At 40.6% G+C, this 14,675-nt stretch overlaps 1 protein-coding gene across 1 annotated transcript in view; it reads left to right on the forward strand.

Moving 5' to 3' along the window:
• ACOXL (acyl-CoA oxidase like) overlaps positions 1-14,675 on the forward strand; it is a 341,287-nt gene that overhangs the window by 68,284 nt on the left and 258,328 nt on the right. The gene's annotated exons all lie outside the window — the stretch shown is intronic.

A 14,675-nucleotide genomic window follows, 5' to 3' on the forward strand; every position in this document is an offset into this window, starting at 1 on the left:
CTTCTACACCCAATGTGGGGCTTGAATCCATGACCCTGAGATTAAAAGTCACACGCTCCACCGAGTCAGCCAGGCGCCCCTATGCCCACTTTGTTGGGAGTTTTTATCATGAATGGATATTCAATCTTGTCAAAAGTTTTTTTCCCCCGTGTCTATTGAGATGATATGATTTTTACCCTTCATTTTGTTATTGTGGTATATCACATTGACTTAATTGCAGATATTGAATCATCGTGTCTCCTGAATAAATCCCACTTGATTGTGGTAAACGCTCTCAAACGTATTGTTGAATTAAGTTTGCTAATATTTTGTTGATGACTTTTGCATCTATGCTCATCAGGGATATTAGGCTATAATTTCCTTTTACTTTTTTTTTTTTTTTGTAATGCCTCTGTCTGATTTTGGTATCAGGGTAATGCTGGTTTTTAAAATGAATTTGGAAGCGTTCCTTCCTTTTCAACCCATTAAATCTTCTTAAAATATTTGGTAAAATTTACTTGTGAAGCCATCTGGTCCCAGACTTTTGTTTGTTGGGAGTGTTGTGATTACTGATTCAATTTCATTACCAGTAATTGATCTATTCAAATTTTCTATTTTTTTCTTATTCTGCCTTGGAAGATACATGTTTTTAGGAATTTATCCATTTCTTCTAGGCTGCCCAGTTTGTTAGTGTAAACTTTTTTGTAGCTGTCTCTTAATCTTTTGTATTTCTGCAGTGTGAGTGGTAACTTCTTTTTTTTTCCTTCCTGATTTTATTTATTTGCATCCTCTCTCTTTTCTTATTGATGAGTCTGGCTAATGGTTTATCAATTTTGTTTATCTTTTCAAAGACCCAGCTCTTAGTTTCATTAATCTTTTCTACTGATTTTTTTCAGTCACTATTTAATTTATTTTCATTCTAATCTTTATTATTTCCTTCCTTTTACTAACTGTGATCTTTGTTCTTCTTTTTCTTTTACATCCTTTGGGTGTAAGGTTAGATTGTGTATTTGATCTTTGTTTCTTGAGATGGGCCTGTATTGCTATAAATTTTCTTCTTAGAGCTGCTTTTGTTACATCCCAAAGATTTTGAACCACTGTGTTTTCATTTTCATTTGTTTCAAAGTTTTTTTTTTTTTTTTAATTTCCTCTCTGATTTCTTCATTGACCCATTAGTTGTTTAGTAGCATGTTGTTTAATCTGCATATGTTTGTGTCTTTTCCAGTTTATTTCTTGTAATTGCTTTCTAGTTCTTTACTGTTGTGGTCAGAAAAGATGCTTGATATGATTTGTCTTCTTAAATTTATTGAGACTTGTTTTGTGGCCCAACATGTGATCTGTCCTGGAGAATGTTACATGTGCATTTTAAAAGAATGTGTATTCTGCTATTTTTGCTTGGAATGTTTCGTATATATCTATTAAGTCCATCTAGTCTAATGTATCATTCAAAGCCACTGTTTCCTTATTGATTTTGCGTCTGGATGTTCTATCCATTGATTTAAGTAGGGTGTTAAAGTGCCTATTATTATTATATTACTGTCAATTTCTCCCTTGATGTCTGTGGATATTTGCTATATATATATTTAGGTGCTCCTATTTGGGTACATGGATATTTACAATTGTTATATCCTCTTGTTGGCCTGATCCCTTTATCATTAGCAATGCCTTTCATTACCTCTTTTTACAGTCTTTGTTTTAAAGTCTGTTTTGTTTTGTCTAGTATGTGTTGCTGCCCCAGCTTTTTTTTTTTTTTTTTTTTTTGCGTACATTTGCATGGAATATCTTTTTCCATTCCTTTACCTTCAATCTGTATCTGTCTTTAGGTCTGAAGTAGGCAGCATATACATAGATCTTGTTTTTCTATCCATTCAGTCGCTACTTGAAAGACCCTCTATTTTGAGGCTGCACTGGAGAAGGAGTGTCAGACAAGGGGACCCAAAGTGCAGCAGCTTAGGGCACCTGGGTGGCTCAGTCGGTTAAGCATCTGACTTTAGCTCAGGTCATGATCTCACAGTTTGTGAGTTCGAGTCCCACATCAGGTGAGCACAGGCCCTGCTTTGGGTGAACCCGAGCCCCACTTCTTGTGAGCACGAGCCCCACTTCTGATGAGACCCACTTCTCTCTCTCTCTCTCTCTCTCTCTCTCTTTTTCTCTCCCTCTCTCTCTCCACCTTCACTTACTTGCACCCCCCTCTCTCAGTAAACACACACACCCACACAAACACACATATACAAAGTGTGGCATCTTAGATTTCTGGAAACTTTCATGCCTCTTGCTTGGATAAACACTGACCTTTGAGCCCACTTGGCCCAGGTGATATTCTGAGGATTAGATCCTGTCTATCTCTAGGTTTTTGGGAATGATCTTAGACTCAAACTTGATTTTTGTTGGCAGGGACATCATAGGTCAGGCAGTCAGGGTGATGGGCATTAGCACCAAAGCGACCCTATTGGGCCATGATTTCTTGATTAATTTTCATCTGATGAGAATGTTGTGGTGAGTAGACTTTTTAAAAATATTTGCATATCTCATTTCTTTGTCTAATTAGCATTGTAAGAACAATGTCCCAGTTTTCATGCTTGAATAAATAACTGTCATGGTACAAGGCGCTAAGGGGCTGGTTCACCGCAGCGCTTTCTCTTTCTTGCATTTGGCATCTCATCTACGCTTTGTTTCAATGCACACTCCAGACATTTCTTTTAAAAGAACTCCTCTTGTCAGCCAAATAATACCTTCTCCTGCCATGAGAGATCTCCTAAATTTAGAGGACAGTTTTGTCCTTGTCGTGGCACAACGCTGAGCATCAGATCACAAGAGGCGCTTAATACAAAAGTATACTCTGCGCCTATACTCCGGTTTTAAAGTAAGTGGAATTTAAAAATGGGGGAGTTAGTTTAAGGGCGGCCTTTCTTCTGACACAGCTCCACTTTCATATATGACCTTACAAATCTTCTCGTTTATTTGCTTTAGTCTACTATACAGGCCAAAGACATGACCATATTGTATGTTGTGGAGGACCGAGCATAATAAAAGTCCTTGCACTTAAGGGGTTTTCAGTCCTGCTGGAAGAGCAGGGTGGAGACCTGAAAGGATCCTACACCGACATTGGTGTCCTGGGAGCACGTTGAAGCTTGTAACAAGCACAGCTGACTTGGCTACCATGCTGCAGTTAGAGGCCAGCTGGGTGGGCATGGGGAGAACACATTGGGTTTTAAGAAGCATAATTTTCAGAACACTGGAGGGGATAGTTCTGCTCACTGCCTGGAGTAAGGTTGATTTCTGGACTTGGTTTGTAAATCGAGACCCAGACAAATGGAGCCAGTCTGGAGACGATACCCAGGATAGTAAAAGGATTTGACACCACGCCGTGCTAGGAACCACTAGAACATCTGGGGGCATTTAGCTGGGAAGAGAGAAGATCTTGGGATGGAGAAGCAGGATAGCAACCATCTAATAAACTGGGGCTATTGGAGGCAGCTGGGAAGCAGGTTCGGAACAGATGATGGAGGGCTTTTCTTGCTTTGTTAAAGATTTTGCATTTTATTATTATTATTTTTTTTGGCAATGGGGCTCTACTGATGGTTTGTAAGGAAGGAAGTGATGAGAATTAGCTTGCAGTCCAGGGAACACCTTGGTTTAGAATGGAGAACACAGAGGAGGAACAGGTATAGGGAGGAAAGCATGAGTTTGCAGAAGCATCAGGCAGGAGTGGGGAGGCTCTGGGATGCATTGGCCGAAGCTGGGAAGAGTAGGTGACATCGTGCAGGAAGAAATAGTCATGAGGGACTCTGGAAAAGCCAACGTTTAAAGGATAAGCTAAAGGGCATGGTGGGGGAATGCAAGAGATTGGTCAGGAAGTGGGAGGAAAACTAGAAGATTAAATCTTTGCGGAAGGCAAGAGGAGAGAATTTCAAGAAGGAATGTGTGGCCAGTGAATCCCCAGTAATCATCACCATTTGGTGAATGACGTTCATTTTTTGAGTACCAGCCATTTTGCTAAGTGTTCCCCATACCCCATTTCCTTTCATTCTTATAGGAGTTCCACAAGGGAGACCAGAATGTTGATATTCTATAGATAAGGGGCTGAGGACCAGGGTATTAGGCTTCGTGGGAGACAGAATGTTGGCTTTAGTGTGAGACAAGCTGTTTGAGTTCCACCTCTGCTTTTATTAGCTGCACATACTTGTACAGATTACTTGGTTTTTCTTCTCTAAACAACATATAATGGCCCAGTTTCCTGAGGATGTTGATGGGATTCCATGAGCTATCGTCTTATTTTAAGTGATGTCCTTCACATGGCGCCCAACATGCAGGGGTCCCTCCATAGGCTTTAGCACAGTCTTGGTTATTCCCCAGTGTTACCTACCTGGTAAGTGGTGGAGTTGAATTTGAACTCATGCCTGTGTGGGACCATATCCTGTGTCATGCCTTCAAACAAGGGAGGTGATATGGGACCAGAGTTGAAATGCCCGTGGGGTGGAGGAATGGTGTTTTAGAGGTAGGAGTAACTTGAGCATGTCTGAACCCAGAGGGGAAAGAGGAAGTGGGAAGGGAGAGATCGATGCTGCCAGAGAGAGGGGGATTGCCTGGTGGGAAGGTCACAGGGAGACATATGACAAGCCATTAATACACGGATGGAGGAATGATGCTGAAGCCAAAGCAGATGTTTCTTCTTCAGAGACAGGAGGGACAGAAAGTCTGAAGAGAGGAGGAGACAAAGAATTTTCCAGCAGGGGCAAAAAAATTGAGAACACTCTAACCAACTATTTCTATTCTCTCAGGAATGCAGAGTTAGGTCAAGGTATGAGGGAGAAGATCAGGGGTGAGTCGGAAACTTTGCACCAGGATGCCCAGTGTTTACAGCCCTGGAAGGTGATAGGGTGGGAAGAAGAGAGGCAAAAAAAGAAGAGGGCTTGTGGAGATCATTGAAGACCCAGTCTTGAGTGGCTTGCTGTGATGTAACACACATTTGTGACCAGGCAGTATGATGATGTAGGTAGTATTGGGGGCAGTGGTAGGGAAATGAGATGGTTGGATTGGTCCCGATTTGGAAATTGGGTTGCAGAAAAACAGAGTGAGATGATGGCTGCTGGGGAGGTGTGAAACAAGGGAGCCCGGGAGATGAGGGTGAGAGGGAATGGGACAAAGGGACGCTGGGTCTGAGGGAAATCTTTCCTCCTTCTGCCGTTGTTGAATACCCAGAGTATGTTAGGAACTTCTAATGAAGAACATATATGACTCACTTTCACATCTCATTTTCAAAAAAGTATAAGGCATCTGTGTGGAAAATTTTGTGGAAAAAGTGGCTGTCATACCTCCTAAGCTGGATTTTACTCAGACTGTTACGACAAGTGCAATCCATTAAACCTGGGCTCTCAAAATCCCTGGTGTCATGGTCGTGTACCCCAGTCCTATGATCAGTCATTTTTCAAGAACCCCTGGTTCCTTTTGTTGGAGAATGGTTTTAGAAACCAGGATTTGGGTGCTAAGTGTTTTTGTTGCTACTAGAATGTTGTTACTTCCAGGGCCTCCCAGTTGATAGAGCAAGGAAATATGTCTTTATGCTAACCTGTGTGTATACAGGTTTGTATCTGTTTGTATCTATATGAAGCTAAAATTGAGTTCATACTGATGTCTCAGCTCTAATCCATCACCACATGGATATATTCTAAAATTTTCCTCTAGATTGTCTGCCACCGCCTGCTTCAATGGTGAGAAACCTAGCTTCAGCCATTTGCCATCTATTTATTTAATTGTTCAATTCCAGTATGCATGCATGGTGGTTTCAGAATTGCTACCTCATTCGCCCATGGGAAACAATTTTATCATCCAGAGTACAGTGCTTATGTGCAGTTTATTTTGCTTTTAGCTTTACATTCTACACTCAATTCCTAAGTCACTTATTTCTGTACCTCTATCTCCCACTCCCTTCAGTGAGGTCGTTTCAGTAACTTTATCTCCCTCCCCCTTCAGCGAGGTGGTTTTCTACATTTGCGATAGATTCTTTTGTCACAGTCTGAATTCCATTCTGCAATCTCCTTAACTTTTACATGATTTTTTAAAAATTGCATACTTTCAGTTTAGTTTTTTGTGCTGTAAAGTTCTATGTGTTTTGACAAATATATAGTTTCATGTACCTACCATGACAATATCATCCAGAATAGTTTCACCACCCCCGAATAATAATACCCTGTGCTTCCCCGGTTTAGTTCGCTCCCCTTCCCAAACCTCTGGCAACCACTAATCTGATTACCAGCTACAGTTTTACCTTTTCCAGAATGTCATGTAAATATAATCACACAGCGTATAGCCTTTTTAGACTGGCTTCTCTCACTTGGCGATATGCATTTAAAATTCATCGATGTTCTTGCATGGCTTTTATTGCTAAATACTGTTCTACCTCGTAAAGGTACCACAGTTGTTTTTTTTTTTTTTTTTTTTTTTTACTGTTTATTTGTTATTTTTGAGAGAGAGACAGAGTGCAAATGGGGGAGAGGCAGAGAGACAGGGAGACAAAGAATTTGAAGGAGGCTCCAGGCTCTGAGCTGTCAGCACAGAGTCCGACGCAGGGCTCCAACTCACGAACTGTGAGATCATGACCTGAGCCAAAGTCGGACGCTTAACCGACTGAACCACCCAGGCACCCCTAAAGGTACCACATTTGGTTTTAATCCATTCACCGACTGAAGGACATCTTGGTTGCTTCTAGTTTTTGGTAATTATAAGCTGCTATAAACATTTACATGTAGATTTTTGTGTGGATATATGTTTTCAAATCGTTTGGGTAAATACCTAGGAGTGCTATTGCTGAACTGTGTGGTAAAACTACGTTCAGCTTTGTAAGAAACTGCCAAGCTGTCTTCCAAAGTGGCTCTGTCAGTTTGTATTCTTACTAGCAATAAATGAGAAAGTTCTTGTTGCTCTGGATTTTTGCCAGTTATTGTCAGCGTTTTGGATTTTAGCCATTCTAATAGGTGTGTGGTTGTATTTAATTGTTGTTTTAATTTGCTTTTCCCTGATGACATATGAAGTTGAGCAGCTTTTCATATGCTTATTTTCTCTCTGTATATTTTTTTGGCAGTGCCTCTTTAAATCTTTTGCCCCTTTTTGAGTTGTTTTATTGTTGAGTGTTAGAGTTGTTTGGCTATTTTGGATATCGATCCATTATCATATATGTGTTTTGCAAAGATTTCCTCCTAACTTATGGTTTTCATTCTCTTAACAAAGTATCTTTGATAGAGCAGAAGCTTTAAATTTTAAAAAAGCTTGGTCGGTTTATTTTTCTTTTATGGATTGTTTTTGTTGGTGTGTCCACAACTCAACATAAACCCAAGGTCATATAGATTTTCTCCTATGTTTTCTTCCAATAATTTAATGGCTTTGCATTTTACATTTAGGTTTGTGACCCATTTTAAGTTAATTTTGTTTAAGGTGTAAGGTCTGTGTCTGTCTTTCTTTCTTTCTTTCTTTCTTTCTTTCTTTCTTTCTTTCTTTCTTTCTTTATTTCTTTCATACATGGATGTCCAACTGTTGCAGCACCATTTATCAAAAAAGGTGATCCTTTCTCAGTTGAATTGCCTTTGCAGCTTTGTCAGAACTCAGTTGACTATATTTGTGTGGGGCTATTTATGGGCTCTCTGTTCAATTCCATTGATCTATGTGTCTGCTTTTTCTCCAATACCATGCTGTCTTAATTACTGGAGTCTTGAAATGAGATAGTATGCGTTCTTCAACTTTATTGTTCTTCCTCATTGTTTTTGGCTCTTCTAGGTCCTGTGCTTTTTTATATAATTTTCAGATTTGTCAACATCGATAGAATAATTTCTTGGGAACTTGATTTAGATTGTATTGGGATCTTAAGAATTGACAGATTAACAATATTGAGTCTTTTGATATATGAACATAGAATATCTCTCTATTTCTTTATATCTTCTTTGATGTTCATTTTTCAAAATCTTTTTTCCCCTTTCATTTGGATAATTTATATTAATCCATCTTCAAGCTCACTGACTTTTTTTTAATGTTTATTTTTCAGAGAGAGAGAGAGACAGAGCATGAGCAGGGGAAGGTAGAAAAAGAGGGAGACACAGAATACGAAGCAAACTCCAGGCTCTGAGCTGTCAGCACAGAGCCTAATGTGGGGCTCGAACTCGTGAACTTTGAGATCATGATCTGAGCTGAAGTCGGATGCTTAACTGACTGAACTACCCAGGCGCCCCATCACTGACTCTTTCTTTAGGCATTTCCTTTCTGCTGTTAAGCCTATCCATAAACCTGTTTTATTTTCAGATATTGTGTTATTCCATACTAAAATATTCATTTGTTTTTTGTATTTATCTTTCACTTCTCTGCTGAAATTTCCTGTCTTTTCATTAATTAGAGTGTATTTTCTTTGATCTCATGGAATATGGTTATTGAGTTAACTCTTAACAACATGGGTTTGAATAGTACAGATCTACTTATACATGGATTAAAAAAAATATGGCACAGTACTGTAAGTGTATTTTCTTCCTTATGATTTTCTTAACATTGTCTTTTCTCTAGTGCACTTTATTATAAGAATATAATATATAATGCATATATCATCCAAGATATGTGTTAATTGACAGTTTATGTTATTGGTAAGCCTTTCAGTCAATAGTAATCTATTAGTAGTTTAGTCTTTGGGGAGTCAAAAGTTGTATGTGGATTTTCAGTTGTGCAGGGGGTTGGTGCCCCTAACCTCGGCATTGTTCAGGATCAACTGAATATTTTCTTGAAAGCCCTTATCTGATAATTTCAACATCTGGATCATTTTAAGGTAGGCACTTATTGAAAGTGAGATTTTCCTGGTTCTTCATAAAATGAGTAACTGTGGATTATATCCTGGGCATTATGAATATTATGTTTTGGGGACTCTGAGTTACGTTACATTCTTTTTTTTCCAAATGTTATATTCTTCTGAGGAAAGTTGGTGGTTTATTTTAGGAGACAATGAACTTGGTTAGACTCAAGGCCCAACCTTGAACTTTGTCTTAGCTTCTGTGGGTTTGTCTTAGTTCAACTCTTTAAGTTTTGCTGCACTGCTTTGTCCCCTCCAATGCATGCTGGCCTCGTGGTCGGCCTGAGATTCATCCAGAGTTATTGCACAGGCTCAGGGGTTCCCCTTCTTCTACTCTTGCCTCTCTAGGATTTCTCCTCATACTCTTGTGACAGTAGTTGCCTTTACTTATTTTCCTAGTCCCTTTAGCCAGAAAGATAACAGGTTTTCTGTCAGTTTTAGCCACCCATGCTGCCCTGCTCCTCAACCGTGGCCTGCGTTCAGGGGGAAATAAACAGGAAAAAAAATTCGGGAAATTCACCCTGTGCCAGTGGCTACTCTGTAATCTATCTGTTTGTTTTTACTCTCCAGAATTCTCAGTAGTTGTTTTTTTGTATTTTGCCTAAAGTTTACAGCTGTGATCTGTGGGAGGGTTGACCTGGAAAGGGCTCACACTGCCATATTAGAAGTGAATTTCTGGGACGCCTGGGTGGCTCAGTTGGTTAAGCGTCCAACTCTTGATTTTGGCTTAGGTCGTGATCTCGTGGTTCATGGGATTGAGCCCCACGTCTGCGATGACGGCATGGAGGCTGCTTGGGATTTTCTCTCTCCCTCCCCCTCTCTCTCTTTCTGCCTACCCGTGGTCTCAAAAGTAAATTATTACCTCAAAAATAAATAAATAAACATTAAAAAAAAGGAAATGAATTTCTGCCTGCTTTTTTCACCTAACATTATTTCTTGGAGATCTTCCCAAGTGAGCATACAGATGACTTCCTCAGTCTTTTTAATAGTGCCTAGTGGTTCACTATAGGAGGACATTTATGTTGTTTCCAAGGTTTTGCTTTTAGAGATAATGCTGTATCAGTTGTCCTTGTACCCCTCTACTTTGCTCTGAGGTCGTGACGGAGAAATGTCTTGGGCCCTCAGCTAAGGTTTTTCTTGGAATCTTGAAAAACATTCATTCCTTTGGTAGCAATATGATTTCTTTTTCCTCCTATGGTTGACTGAAGCCTGGGCCATGTTTCTGGGCATATCCAGTGGCAGGAAGATGTGGAGGAGAGGAGAGGTGATGAAGAATGCCAAGTATTCCAGAAGTCTTAGAGATTGCTCCCAAGCACTCAGCTCAGAAACATTAAGGAAGTCTGATGGAAAAGGACAGTGACAGCTCTGTCTCATCCCCACCCACCTGGGTGTTTTATTTGATTTACCATTTCTGAATTGGTGATTCATCAACAAACGATAAAAGGCCTCTTTGGACAAAAATGTAGCACATTAAAGCAAAGCTTTCTCTCCTTGTCTGTCTCTCCTCCAATTCCTTTTATGCAATGGCCAAGGCGAATCTTTCAGAAGCATCACAGAGTCTGTCTCTACTTCATTCAGCATTTTCTGATTGTTTCCAGGATCACGTTCTCACTGTTTAGCATTGTACTCAAGACCCATCATACTCCAGTCCTAAATATCCCCAGGCATTCAATCACCTTGGTGACTTCCTGCCTAACTCAGATTCCTTACTAGTAAGCTATTGCTGATGCTGAGGTCCCCACATGATGCCCTCCCTGTTCTCCATAGCTATCTGAATCCTGCCGATCCCTTGAGACCCAGCTCAAGCCCCAGCTCCTTTGTGAAAGTTTCTTGATCAACCTCTCTCACAACAAGATTACCCTCCTCTGAACTCTTGGAGTCTGGCACTTTACACAGTGGGTCGTGAAGCTATCTTCTTGGTTTATATTATGCTTTCTGAGCTCAGGGACCATGCCATGTGCCTTTTTATGCCCTTCTTGGTGTCTTGTACACAATGGGCTTTTTATACACATTGATGATGGGTTGGAACCCTGTATTTCACATGCATTAAATGGGCAGTTTCCACACAGAGAGAAACATAACACAACTTTGTCATTGGTGGCCATTGAACCAAAACAATGCAATGGTCATCCTGGTATTACAAACATGTCAGATTAAAGTTTGAAGACATCCACATAGCCTTCTGAGTTTTGGGGATGTTGTTTTGCTCATTTCTCTCTTGACTTTTTAAAAATAGCAATTAGGATCTTTGGTGTGCAGTTTGTCCTGTAATCTTTTCTTAGGTTCTCAGAAAAACAACCCAGCTGGGTGCCTTGTACAGACATGTCCCCCTCACCACAGTGAGGAAGCAGAATGTTCTTGGCTGCTATGTGGCTATACCAGAACATGGAGGCCACAGGGAGGGCTGTTCTGTTGTCTGTCCGAGTCAAGGGGGAAAATACAGACTTCTGCGTGTTATGAACACAGCCAACTGCATATCCACATTAAAGAAAAGAAACAAACACAAAACCCATACTTTAGCAGATGTTCATTGAGCTCCTGCTGTACATCTGGTACCGGGGTAGGTATGGGGCGGAAGATAAACATAAGTGGCAGAAAGGCAGGTGAGGTAGGCTTAGGGTCTTGGCTTTATCATCCGGCCACTGGGAGTCCCAGATGAGTCTTTCACAAGACTCAGTGGTGTGATCGGCTCTGATTTTTCAGCTGAAGAAAAGAAACCCCTTCAAAAGCTCTCTCTTGTTTTTCCTGTGAGAAAAGGTGACGTTCTCAAGGCAGTGGCATGGGGCTAATGGGAAAGGACAGGACCCAGAGCAACTCATCTGGAGGTCTTGTTTCTTTTTTTTTCATCTGGAGGTATTGACTGGGGCTCACGAGTGGTTGGGTGGGTGAGCTGAGGATGAGGGGGAGTCACATGTTTTACTTTTTAATGTGGTTGTAACCTCAGTGGTAAAATACATATTGCTTATGTTCTGCCTCTTTCGTATTACATCCTGAGCTCGTATCCCTTGTTACTAGATGCTTTTCTTTTTTTTTTTTTTTAATTTTTTTTTTTTAACATTTATTTTATTTTTGAGACAGAGAGAGACAGAGCATGAATGGGGGAGGGTCAGAGAGAGGGAGACACAGAATCTGAAACAGGCTCCAGGCTCTGGGCTGTCAGCACAGAGCCCGACGCGGGGCTTGAACTCATGGACCGCGAGATCATGAGCTGAGCCGAAGTCGGACGCTCAACCGACTGAGCCACCCAGGTGCCCCACTAGCTGCTTTTCTTAATTGTAAGTCTTAGTGGCAACAAAATATTGAGTTCAAGTGTTATATTGACTGAATTCCTCGTGTAATTATTATTAATATTTACATTATTTCAATTTTTTATCTTTGTACATAAGACTTGAGCGTGCATCTTTGGGTTTTCTCTTTTATGTTATTTCCTTAGGGACGATCTAAACGGCTTAATAGTGTCATGACTTCTTGACACATTGTGTCAAATTGTTTTCCGAGTGGGCTATGCCCACAGGTGTGAATGTGCTCCTTCTGCTTCTGGCATTTGTTATGACGAGACTGTTTTTTCTAGATCTAATTCTTGTAACCATCAACAATGACTAACAGATAGTGAGTGCTCATTTTGTGCGAACACTGTGGAGCACGTTGACTGCATCATCTGATACAGCCTTCTTTACAAAGCTAGGAGAGAGTAACAATAGGTATCCCCAAGTTAATGCGAGGAAACTGAGGCACGGAGAGATGGAGCCATTTGCCTAAGGTCACATGGTTCAGAAATGCTGGACCTGGGGTTGGAATTCAGATGGGGTCTTTGGGGAGACCTTACCAAGGGTAATTGCCAACTTGTACTGTCTCACTGTTTAAACTTCCATTTTGGGGGTTTCTGAGGAGGTTGAATATTTTTCCATATGTTTAGTATTTGTTGTATTACTTAGTGACTTTCCATTTTACGTTCTTCGTAGTTTTTACTTACTAAACTTCACACTCCAACTCCATGCCAATTTGGAGTGCCAGTGCATTACAGTCTAAGTAGCCCCCACTTCAAGTGGTGGGTTTGTGTTTTGGGGTCCTTATTGGGTCAAGATGGCAGTCAGCACTGGTCTGGCACCTCACTGATGGCCATGGGATGTGCTGGCCTCCCCCTAGCTGTGTCGCTCGGGCTTGATTACTCCTTGAGAAGTTTGTTCTTTCTCTTCAGAGGAAGAGAAGGCACCCTGGAGAATTGTCCTGGGAATATTGAGAAAACTCAGATTATTTCTTCCGTCTCCTGATGAGGCAGTGACGGGTGATAGAAACGTCTATAAACCAGTTGAAGGTGTTTTTGCTCTTGTGTCTTCTGCGACGTTTCTTCTCTGTGATTACACGATCACACTTCAGCGGGGCTCTCTCTGTCTGGTTGTGTCCTTCCGTGAACCTGGTCCGAGGCGGGGAAAGAAGAAGAAAGATCTTTCTCCCACTCTGCTAGGTGCACGTGTGCAGGCATATTAGTCACTGCCTCTCTCACATCCATCATTTTAGACAAATTCACTTCTCTCATGTCAAAAGTCTGAAGTTACCGCCTGTAGATTGTACCGACCTAACAACTCAAATCATGACAGGGAACCTTTGTGAGAATTTGTTTGGGATGGGGGCAGCATACTTATTTCCAAGAGACTGTAGCCTTGTTCTTTTACCTAGTTTCTTGAGTCTTTGTTTTGAATTTTTGTCCTGGTGGGACATAGTTTAATAATATCCCTCTGCCAAAGCATTCACGTTTTAGGCTGATGAAGACAGCATCCTGAGATGAAAATTGCATTCGGGTATGCAAAAAAGTACATGTTTCATAGCATTTTGCAATGTAATTTCCCCCACATTTTTTCTTCGTTAAATGTTTTGTGAAACTCACCATTCACTACCAGCTTGTGTTAAAACATTCAAATTACGCGCTAAACAAGAGTGTAAAAGCGTGATGGTCCTTTTCTACTCCATTCCTTCCCACCCCACAATTTGATAGTCTTCCACATGTCTCTCCTTATAATTATGTAAATAATTATCTAATATCAAATATCACTTCAATACCTATTATACACATCTACCTTGTATTTGCAATTTGGTTTTTACTTAAAAATATGTTGTGTCTCTTCACAGTGAAGCTACTGCACTCTTTTCTTTTTAAGTCTATTTATTTATTTTTGAGGGAGAGAGAGAGAGGCAGGGAGAGAGCACAAGCAAGGGAGGGGCAGAGAGAAGGAGAGAGAGAATCTCAAGCCAGCCCCGTGTTTTCAGCACGGAGCCCAATATGGAGTCGATCCCACGAACCGTGAGATCATGACCTGAGTCAAAACCAAGTGTCAGACACTCAACCAACTGAACCACTCAGGCACCCCTGCACTCTTTTTTAATAGCTGTGATCATGTTTTATGGAAAGCCTCATCTTAGCCTATGCTCTATACACCTGGAAAGAGGACCTAGTTTTAAAAATTTTTTGTGTGTAATTTTTTTTTTGGTCAAAACTAAATAGAGGAGAAAGTATGGGGTAGTTCAAAGAAAGATGAGTGTTTTTAAGTGAGCATTTGGGAAAATTCAACACCCATTCATGATAAGAACTCTCAGAAAAATAAGAATAGAAGGGAACTGCTTCGACTTGATAAAAAACATCTACCAAAAAAACCCCAAAAAACTATAGATACTATCATCCTTTATGTGAAAGACTAAATGCTTTCTCCCTAAACTTGGGAATAGGGCAAGGATGTCTGTCTCACTACTTTTACACAGCAAAGTGCTGGGATTTCTAGTCAGTGCAAAAAAGCAACAAAGGGAGAAAAAGGTGTATAGACATGAACAGAAGAAGTAAAACTGACTCTATTTGCGGATGACATGATTGTCTACGTAGAAA

This window comes from Neofelis nebulosa, chromosome 9 (genome assembly GCF_028018385.1).
Source record: "Neofelis nebulosa isolate mNeoNeb1 chromosome 9, mNeoNeb1.pri, whole genome shotgun sequence".
NCBI lineage: Eukaryota > Metazoa > Chordata > Mammalia > Carnivora > Felidae > Neofelis > Neofelis nebulosa.